We start from the raw sequence: 11,139 nt of genomic DNA, 5'->3' as shown, positions 1-11,139 counted from the left end.
CAACCCATTCCTGGGGACTGTTCATATCCCATATGTTCTTTTAACAATAAATAGTCTGTAGTTGTAAGATTTTGGAGAGCTACAATTTGCACTTCTCCTAATTCTTGATGGAGTTCCAACAGTATAGATCCAGTCAAATTTGTTGTTTTACTGTATGTACAGGCCAGCTTAGATATCTCCTTCATCATTCCCATGGCAAGTCCAGGAACTGGTGGGATGAGTGCATCTACACCTGTGGCAGTGCGTGGATCTTTGTTGGGGGTTTTTTTTTTTTTTTTACTGATCATCTTCTGTCATGAGTCTTCCAGAGAGTGCTGATGTTGGAAGTTCTTTTTCATATCGTATCTTAGTTCATTTTTGGGGTAGCCCAATTAGGCTTTGATCCTCTGTATAAACACAAACAGACCCTTTGCCTACACTTTTATATGCCCTTTATATCATTGTGTAGAACTAACTGGAGGTCACCACATAGGAACTGCATTTTTTTTTTTTAATCATTAATCTACACTTACATGATGAATACTTTGTTTGCTAGGCTCTCCCCTATACCAGGTCCCCCCTATATACCCCTTTACAGTCACTGTCCATCAGCATAGCAAACTGTTGTAGAATCACTACTTGTCTTCTCTGTTGTACAGCCCTCCCCTTTCTCCCACCCCGCTATGGATGCTAATCTTAATACCCCTCTTTTTCTGCCACCCCTTATCCCTCCCTACCCACCCATCCTCCCCAGTCCCTTTCACTTTGGTACCTGTTAGTCCATTCTTGAGTTCTGTGATTCTGTTGCTGTTTTGTTCCTTCAGTTTTTCCCTTGTTCTTATATTCCACAGATGAGTGAAATCATTTGGTATTTCTCTTTCTCTGCTTGGCTTGTTTCACTGAGCATAATACCCTCCAGCTCCATCCATGTTGCTGCAAATGGTTGGATTTGCCCTTTTCTTATGGCATAGTAGTATTCCATTGTGTATATGTACCACCTCTTCTTTATCCATTCATCTATCGATGGACATTTAGGTTGCTTCCAATTCTTGGCTATTGTAAATAGTGCTGCGATAAACATAGGGGTGCATTGGTCTTTCTCATACTTGAGTGCTGCATTCTTAGGGTAAATTCCTAGGAGTGCAATTCCTGGGTCAAATGGTATGTCTGTTTTGAGCATTTTGATGTGCCTCCATACTGCTTTCCACAATGGTTGAACAAGTTTACATTCCCACCAGCAGTGTAGGAGGGTTCCCCTTTCTCCACAGCCTCGCTAACATTTGTTGTTGTTTGTCTTTTGGATGGCAGCCATACTTACTGGTGTGAGGTGATACCTCATTGTAGTTTTCATTTGCATTTCTCTGATAATTAGCGATGTGGAGCATCTTTTCATGTGTCTGTTGGCCATCTGTATTTCTTTTTTGGAGAACCGTCTGTTCAGTTCCTTTGCCCATTTTTTAATTGGGTTATTTGTTTTTTGTTTGTTGAGGTGTGTGAGCTCTTTATATATTCTGGACGTCAAGCCTTTATCGGATGTGTCATTTTCAAATATATTCTCCCATACTGAAGGGTTCCTTTTTGTTCTGTTGATGGTGTCTTTTGCTGTACAGAAGCTTTTCAGCTTAATATAGTCCCACTTATTCATTTTTGCTGTTGTTTTCCTTGCCCGGGGAGATATGTTCAAGAAGAGGTCATTCATGTTTATGTCTAAGAGGTTTTTGCCTATGTTTTCTTCCAAGAGTTTAATGGTTTCATGACTTACATTCAGGTCTTTGATCCATTTTGAGTTTACTTTTGTATATGGGGTTAGACAATGGTCCAGTTTCATTTTCCTACATGTAGCTGTCCAGCTTTGCCAGCACCACCTGTTGAAGAGACTGTCATTTCGCCATTGTATGTCCATGGCTCCTTTATCGAATATTAATTGACCATATATGTCTGGGTTAATGTCTGGATTCTCTAGTCTGTTCCATTGGTCTGTGGCTCTGCTCTTGTGCCAATACCAAATTGTCTTGATTACTATGGCTTTATAGTAGAGCTTGAAGTCGGGGAGTGAGATCCCCCCTACTTTATTCTTCTTTCTCAGGATTGCTTTGGCTATTCGGGGTCTTTGGTGCTTCCATATGAATTTTTGAATTATTTGTTCCAGTTCATTGAAGAATGTTGCTGGTAGTTTCATAGGGATTGCATCAAATCTGTATATTGCTTTGGGCAGGATGGCCATTTTGACGATATTAATTCTTCCTAGCCATGAGCATGGGATGTGTTTCCATCTGTTAGTGTCCCCTTTAATTTCTTTTAAGAGTGACTTGTAGTTTTCAGGGTATAGGTCTTTCACTTCTTTGGTTAGGTTTATACCTAGGTATTTTATTCTTTTTGATGCAATTGTGAATGGAATTGTTTTCCTGATTTCTCTTTCTATTGGTTCATTTTTAGTGTATAGAAAAGCTACAGATTTCTGTGTGTTAATTTTGTATCCTACAACTTTGCTGTATTCCGATATCAGTTCTAGTAGTTTTGGAGTGGAGTCTTTAGGGTTTTTTATGTACAATATCATATCATCTGCAAATAGTGACAGTTTAACTTCTTCTTTACCTATCTGGATTCCTTGTATTTCTTTGTTTTGTCTGATTGCAATGGCTAGGACCTCCAGTACTATGTTAAATAACAGTGGGGAGAGTGGGCATCCCTCTCTAGTTCCCAGTCTCGGAAGAAAAGCTTTCAGCTTCTCTCTGTTCAGTATAATGTTGGCTGTGGATTTATGATATATGGCCTTTATTATGTTGAGGCACTTGCCCTCTATTGCCATTTTGCTGAGAGTTTTTATCATGAATGGATGTTGAATTTTGTCAAATGCTTTTTCAGCATCTGTGGAGATGATCATGTGGTTTTTGTCTTTCTTTTTGTTAATGTGGTGGATGATGTTGATAGATTTTTGAATGTTGTACCATCCTTGCATTCCTGGAATGAATCCCACTTGGTCATGGTGTATGATCCTTTTGATATACTGTTGAATTCGGTTTGCTAATATTTTATTGCATATTTTTGCATCTACATTCATCAGGGATATTGGTCTGTAATTTTCTTCTTTGGTGGGGTCTTTGCCTGGTTTTGGTATTAGGGTGATGTTGGCTTCATAGAATCAGTTTGGGAGTATTCCCTCCTCTTCTATTTTTTGGAAATCTTTAAGGAGAATGGGTATTATGTCTTCTCTGTGTGTCTGATAAAATTCTGAGGTAAATCCGTCCGACCCGGCGGTTTTGTTCTTGGGTAGTTTTTTTATTACCGTTTCAATTTCTTTCCTCATAATTGGTTTGTTTAACTTTTGTGTTTCTTCCTTGGTCAGTCTTGGAAGGTTGTATTTTTCTAGGAAGTTGTCCATTTCTTCTAGGTTTTCCAGCTAGTTGGCATATAAGTTTTCATAGTAGTCTTTAATAATTCTTTGTATTTCTGTGGAGTCTGTCATGATTTTTCCATTCTCATTTCTGATTCTGTTGATTTGTGTTGATTCTCTTTTTCTCTTAATAAGTCTGGCTAGAGGCTTATGTATTTTGTTTATTTTCTCAAAGAACCAGCTCTTGGTTTCATTGATTTTTGCTATTGTTTTATTCTTCTCAATTTTATTTATTTCTTCTCTGATCTTTATTATGTCCTTCCTTCTGCTGACTTTAGGCCTCATTTGTTCTTCTTTCTCCAGTTTTGATAATTGTGATGTTAGACTATTCATCTGGGATTGTTCTTCCTTCTTCAAGTGTGCCTGGATCGCTATATACTTTCCTCTTAAGACTGCTTTCGCTGCATCCCACAGAAGTTGGGGTTTTGTGTTGTTGTTGTCATTTGTTTCTATATATTCCTTGATCTCTATTTTGATTTGTTCATTGATCCATTGATCATTTAGAAGTATTTTATTAAGCCTCCATGTGTTTGTGAGCCTTTTTGTTTTCTTTGCAGAATTTATTTCTAGTTTTATACCTTTGTGGTCTGAAAAGTTGGTTGGTAGAATTTCAATATTTTGGAATTTTCTGAGGCTCTTTTTGTGGGCTAGTATGTGGTCTATTCTGGAGAATGTTCCATGTGCACTTGAGAAGAATGTGTATCCTGTTGCTTTTGGATGTAGAGTTCTATAGATGTCTATTAGGTCCATCTGCTCTACTGTGTTATTCAGTGCTTCCGTGTCCTTACTTATTTTCTGCCCAGTGGATCTATCCTTTGGGGTGAGTGGTGTGTTGAAGTCTCCTAGAATGAATGCATTGCAGTCTATATCCCCCTTTAGTTCTGTTAGTATTTGTTTCACATATGCTGGTGCTCCTGTGTTGGGTGCATATATATTTAGAATGGTTATATCCTCTTGTTTGACTGAGCCCTTTATCATTATGTAGTGTCCTTCTTTATCTCTTGTTACTTTCTTTGTTTTGAAGTCTATTTTGTCTGATATTAGTACTGCAACCCCTGCTTTTTTCTCGCTGTTGTTTGTCTGAAGTATGTTTTTCCATCCCTTGACTTTTAGTCTGTGCATGTCTTTGGGTTTGAGGTGAGTTTCTTGTAAGCAGCATATAGATGGGTCTTGCTTTTTTATCCATTCTATTACTCTGTGTCTTTTGATTGGTGCATTAAGTCCATTTACATTTAGGGTGACTATTGAGAGATGTGTACTTATTGCCATTGCAGGCTTTAAATTCGTGGTTAGCAAAGGTTCAAGGTTAGCCTCTTTAGTATCTTACTGCCTAACTTAGCTTGCTTATTGAGGTGTTATATAGACTGTCTGGAGATTCTTTTCTTCTCTCCCTTCTTATTCCTCCTCCTCCTTTCTTCATATGTTGGGTGTTTTGTTCTGTGCTCTTTTTAGGAGTGCTCCCATCTAGAGCAGTCCCTGTAAGATGGCCTGTAGAGGTTGTTTGTGGGAAGCAAATTCCCTCAGCTTTTGCTTGTCTGGGAATTGTTTAATCCCGCCATCATATTTAAATGATAGTCGTGCTGGATACAGTATCCTTGGTTCAAGGCCCTTCTGTTTCATTGCATTTAATATATCATGCCATTCTCTTCTCGCCTGTAGGGTTTCTGTCGAGAAGTCTGGTGATAGCCTGATGGGTTTTCCTTTATAGGTGACCTTTTTCTCTCTAGCTGCCTTTAACACTCTTTCCTTGTCCTTGATCTTTGCCATTTTAATTATTATGTGTCTTGGTGTTGTCCTCCTTGGATCCTTTCTGTTGGGGGTTCTGTGTATTTCCGTGGTCTGTTCGATTATTTCCTACCCCAGTTTGGGGAAGTTTTCAGCAATTATTTCTTCAAAGACACTTTCTATCCCTTTTCCTCTCTCTTCTTCTTCTGGTACCCCTATAATGCAGATATTGTTCCTTTTGGATTGGTCACACAGTTCTCTTAATATTGTTTCATTCCTGGAGATCCTTTTATCTCTCTCTATGTCAGCTTCTATGCGTTCCTGTTCTCTGGTTTCTATTCCTTCAATGGCCTCTTGCATCCTATCCATTCTGCTTATAAACCCTTCCAGAGTTTGTTTCATTTCTGCAATCTCCTTCTGGCATCTGTGATCTCCCTCCCGACTTCATCCCATTTCTCTTGCGTATTTCTCTGCATCTCTGTCAGCATGTTTATGATTCTTATTTTGAATTCTTTGTCAGGAAGACTGGTTAGGTCTGTCTCCTTCTCTGGTGTTGTCTCTGTGATCTTTGTCTGCCTGTAGCTTTGCCTTTTCATGGTGATAGGAATAGTCTGCAGAACTGGGACGAGTGACAGCTGGAAGGACTTCCTTTCTTGTTGGTTTGTGGCCCTCCTCTCCTGGGAGAACAGCGACCTCTAGTGGCTTGTGCTGCGCAGCTGCGGGCAGACAGGGCTTCTGCTTCCTGCCCGGCTGCTATGGAGTTAATCTCCGCTGTTGCTGTGGGCGTGGCCTGGCTCGGGCAGCTGCTCCAACGTGGTGGAGTCGCGTTGGAGGGGGAGCGGCCGGGAGGCTATTTATCTCCATAAGGGGCCTCCCTGCTCCCTGCAACCCAGGGGTTTGGGTTAGTGTGTCCAGAGATCCCCGGATTCCCTGCCTCTGGACTAAGTGTCCCGCCCTGCCCCTTTAAGACTTCCAAAAAGCACCCGCCAAACCAAAACAAAAACAACAACAAATTAAATAAATAATTAAAAAAAAAAACCACAGGATTTTCTTTGTCCTCAGGCACCCGCTCACCAGTCTTGCTGCCCTGTTTCCCTAGTATCCACGTCCCCGCGCACGCACTCTTTCTGCGCTCTGGCGCGGATGGCTGGGGCTGGGTGTTCGGCAGTCCTGGGCTCCGTCTCCCTCCTGCTCCGACTCCTCTCCTCCCGCTGGGAGTTGGGGGGAGGTGCGCTCGGGTCCCGCCAGGCCGGGGCTTGTATCTTACCCCCTTCGGGAGGCGCTGGGTTCTCGCAGGTGTGGATGTCGTCTGGATATTGTCCTGTGTCCTCTGGTCTCTATTCTAGGAAGAGTTGTCTTTGTTATATTTTCATAGATATATGTGGTTTTGGGAGGAGATTTCTGCTGCTCTACTCATGCCACCATCTTGGCTCCGCCTCAACATATTTTAGTTTTAACTGTGTACAGTATTAAAGCAATAAACGCTTCTGTGGCTGATGTGGATCAGTTGCAGGTATTTTAAGCAGCACACTTCATTCTTCTCAAATCTCAAAACAATGATTCTCCATTAGACAGGACAAGAGAGGGTCTTATTTGTCTTTCTGTCCTTTACAGAGCCTGGCACATAAAAAGCAATAAACAAATATTTCCTAAGTAATATGTGTTAATTATCATAAAAATTTGAAATACTCTAGTCCTGTAAGTATTTTCTATTTCCAAGGAAAATCATGATTTTTACCAGTTGGAATATTGTGCAAAATATTTTCAGTTCAGGGAATCCTAAGTTGGGAAACTAAAAAACTAGACTGGAGGCTGGGAAATTTAAGCTTTTGTCACTATTAACCAGTTCCCCTGAGGAAGGGTTACCACTCTAAAGCCCTCTTCTCACTTATCAAATAAGATTGGGTGAGAGATAATCTTTCAGTTCCCCCTTTCCGCTGGCAAGATTGGCTTCTAACAACTCTAGTGGAAATTTGGCTGTTTCACAGTAAAGGGCTGTCAAAGTGACAGTTTGGTATTGGTATTATCAATGCTACCCCAAGTGATTTTAAGTACCTTTTATGTTAAATAATGTTCTCCAGGCTCTCACAGTAACCAAAAACACTATATATGGCTCTGTTTCTATAGGAAAAAAAAACAAATCCATGCATGAATTACAACCTGAAATCTTTAAACACAGTGTGTCATTCTTCTGCAATTGTATATATTCCCAGGTAGCTCTTTGTCAGCATAATGTATACCTAAACAAGTCAAAAATCAAAAAACCATTTTCTAAACATTGGACAGCCAGTCAATAAAAAACTTCACTTTATTTTCTGGACTCTACCTAATAGGCCTTCTTTTCTTAACTGAACAATTATTCAAGCATTGCAGAGGTATAACCTAGGCTAAATCTATAAGTAAAGACTGAATGTACATTTTGTTAGTATTTTGACTATTTTCTAGAAGAAAATGGAAAAAAGATCATTGAACTGTTATGAGCTTTTCTCTGGATATAGCTAAAAAGGGAGGATCAGTCCTGACTCCAGGGTACTGTAGTCAATAAGGCAAGGGTGCTGCACTTCTGTTTAGACTTTTATTCATAGTCTTTTTTAGATTTAACATTTTATGACAAAATGTGTATTCTTAAAAACTATGCTCTTTTGAGTTTATTACAGTGTGCTTTTCACAAGGAACTAATTTCTAACCAGAGTCTAACAGTTTAAAATATAAAAATAAAACATCTAATTTGCTGTTTTTTTAAATTAAGGTATCATGATACACACTCTTATGAAGGTTTCACAAGAAAAACAATGTGGTTACTACATTCACCCTTATTATCATGTCCCCCCCCATACCCTATTGCAGTCACTGTCCATCACTGTAGCAAGATGCCACAGAGTCCCTATTTGTCTTCTCTGAGCTACACTGTCTTCCCCGTGACCCCACACATACCATGTGGACCAATCATGATACCCCACAATCCCCTTCTCCCTCCCTCCCCAAGGACCCCTCCCACTCCAACCCTTTGGTAACCACTAGTCCTTTATTGGAGTCGGTTAGTCTGCTGCTATTTTGTTCCTTCAGTTTTTCTTTGTTTTTATACTCCACATATGAGTGAAATCATTTGGTACTTGTCTTTCTCTGCCTGGCTTATTTCACTGAGCATAATACCCTCTAGCTCCATCCATGTTGTTGCAAATGGTAGGATTTGTTTCTTTCTTAAGGCTGAATAATATTCCATTGTGTGTATGTACCACCTCTTCTTTACCCATTCATCTACTGATGGACACCTAGGTTGCTTCCATATCTAAGCTTTTGTAAATAGTGCTGCAATAAACATAGGGATGCATATGTCTTTTTGAATCTGAGAAGTTGATTTCTTTGGGTAAATTCCTAGGAGTGCAGTTATCAAGTCAAATGGTATTTCTATTTTTAGTTTTTTGAGGAACATCCATATTGCTTTCCAAAATGGTTGAACTAGTTTACATTCCCACCATCAGGGTAGGAGGAATCCCTGTTCTCCGCATCCTCACCAGCAGTTGTTGTTCCTTGCCTTTTCAATGCTGGCCATCCTAACTGGTGTGAGGTGATTTATCATTGTGGTTTTTATTTGCATTTCCTTGATAATTAGCAATGTGAAGCATCTTTTCATGTACCTGTTGGCCATCTGAATTTCTTCTTTGGAGAAGTGTCTGTTCATATCCTCTGTCCATTTTTTTATAGGGTTATTTGAATTTTTGGGTGTTGAGGCATGTGAGTTCTTTATATATTTTGGATGTTAACCCATTGTCAGCTATGTCATTTACAAATATATTCTCCCATACTGTATGAGGCCTTTTTGTTCTGCTGATGGCATCCTTTGCTGTACAGAAGCTTTTTAGTTTGATGTAGTCGATTTGCTTATTTTTTCTTTTGTTTCCCTTGCCCAAAGAGATGTGCTCAGGAAAAAGTTGCTCATGTTTATATTCAAGAGATTTTTTCCTACGTTTTCTTCTAAGAGTTTTGTGGTTTCATGACTCACATTCAGGTCTTTGATTAATTTTGAATTTACTTTTGTGTAAGGGGTTAGACGGTAATCCAGTTTCATTCTCTTGCATGTAGCTGTCCAGCTTTGCCAACACCAGTTGTTGAAGAGGCTGTCATTTCCCCATTGTATGTCCATGGATCCTTCATCATATACTAATTGACCATATATGGTTGGGTTTATATCTGGGCTCTCTATTCTGTTCTATTGGTCTGTTCTTGTGCCAGTACCAAATTGTCTTGATTACTGTGGCTTTGTAGTAGAGCTTAAAGTCGGGGAGCATAATCCCCCCTGCTTTATTATTCCTTCTCATGATTGCTTTGTCTATTTGGTGTCTTTTTTGGTTCCATATGAGTTTTATAACTATTTGCTCTAGTTCGTTGAAGAATGCTGTTGGTATTTTGATAGGGATTGCATTGAATTTGTAGATTGCTTTAGGCAGGTGGCCATTTTGAAAATATTAATTCTTCCTATCTATGAGCACAGGATGTGTTTCCATTTATTGGTATCTTCTTTAATTTCTTTCATGAGTGTCTTGCAGTTTTCAGAGTATAAGTCTTTCACTTCCTTGGTTAGGTTAATTCCTAGATATTTTATTCTTTTTGATGAAATTCTGAATAGAATTGTTTTCCTGATTTCTATTTTCTGATAGTTCATCATTAGTGTATAGGAATGCAACAGATTTCTGAGTATTAATTTTTTATCTTGCAACTTTGCTGAATTCAGATATTAGATCTAGTAGTTTTGGAGTGGATTCTTTATGTTTTTTAATGTACAATATCATATCATCTGCAAACAGGGACAGTTTAATACAGTTATTGGCATCCTTGCCAATCTGGATGCCCTTTATTCCTTTGTGTTGTCTGGGTGCTATGGCTAGGACTTCCAGAACTATGTTGAATAGAAGTGGGGAGAGTGGGCATCCTTGTCTTGTTCCTGATCTTAAAGTTAAAGCTTTCAGCTTCTTGCTATTAAGTATGATGTTGGCTGTGGGTTTGTCATATATGGCCTTTATTATATTGAGGTTCTTGCCCTCTATATCCATTTTGTTGAGAGTTTTTATCATGAATGGATGTTGAATTTTTTCAAATGCTTTTTCTGCATCCATGGAGATGATCATGTGGTTTTGTCCTCAATTTGTTGATGTGGTGGATGATGTTGATGAATTTTCAAATGTTGTACCACCCTTGCATGATAGATGATGTTTTTGATGTATTTTTGAATTTGGTTTGCTTATATTTTATTGAGTATTTTTGCATCTATGTTCATCAGGGATATTGGTCTGTAATTTTCCTTTTTTGTGGTGTCTTTGCCTGGTTTTGGTATTAGAGTGATGCTGGCCTCATAGAATGAGTTTGGGAGTATTTCCTCCTCTCTACTTTTTGGAAAACTTTAAGGAGGATGGGAGGTGTATTAAATCTTCACTAAATGTTTGACAAAATTCAGCAGTGAAACTATCTGGTCCAGGAATTTTGTTCTTAGGTAGTTTTTTGATTACCAATTCAATTTCTTTGCTGTAATTGGTCTACTCAGATTTTCTGTTTCTTCCTGCATCAGCTTTGGAAGACTGTATTTTTCTACAAACTTGTTCATTTCTTCTAGGTTATCCAGTTTGTTAGCATATAATTTTTCATAGAAGTCTCTAATAATTCTTTGTATTTCTCTGGTGTCAGTAGTAATTTTTCCTTTCTCATTTCTGATTCTGTTTATGTGTGTAGACTCTCTTTTTTTCTTGATAAGTCTGACGAGGGGTTTATCTATTTTGTTTATTTTCTCGAATAACCAGCTCTTGCTTTCATGATTCTTTCTATTGTTTTATTCTCCTCGATTTTATTTATTTCTGCTCTAATCTTTATTATGTCCCTCCTTCTACTTACTATGGGCCTCATTTGTCCTTCTTTTTCTAGTTCCGTTAATTGTGAGTTTAGACTGTTCATTGGGGATTGTTCTTCTTTCCTGAGGGAGGCCTGTATTGCAGTATACTTCCCTCTTAGCACAGCCTTTGCTGTGTCCCACAGGTTTTGCACTGTTGAAT

The sequence above is a fragment of the Manis pentadactyla genome, chromosome 13 (genome assembly GCF_030020395.1).
Source record: "Manis pentadactyla isolate mManPen7 chromosome 13, mManPen7.hap1, whole genome shotgun sequence".
Taxonomy (NCBI): Eukaryota; Metazoa; Chordata; class Mammalia; order Pholidota; family Manidae; genus Manis; species Manis pentadactyla.
Note: the sequence above shows the minus strand (reverse complement) of the source record.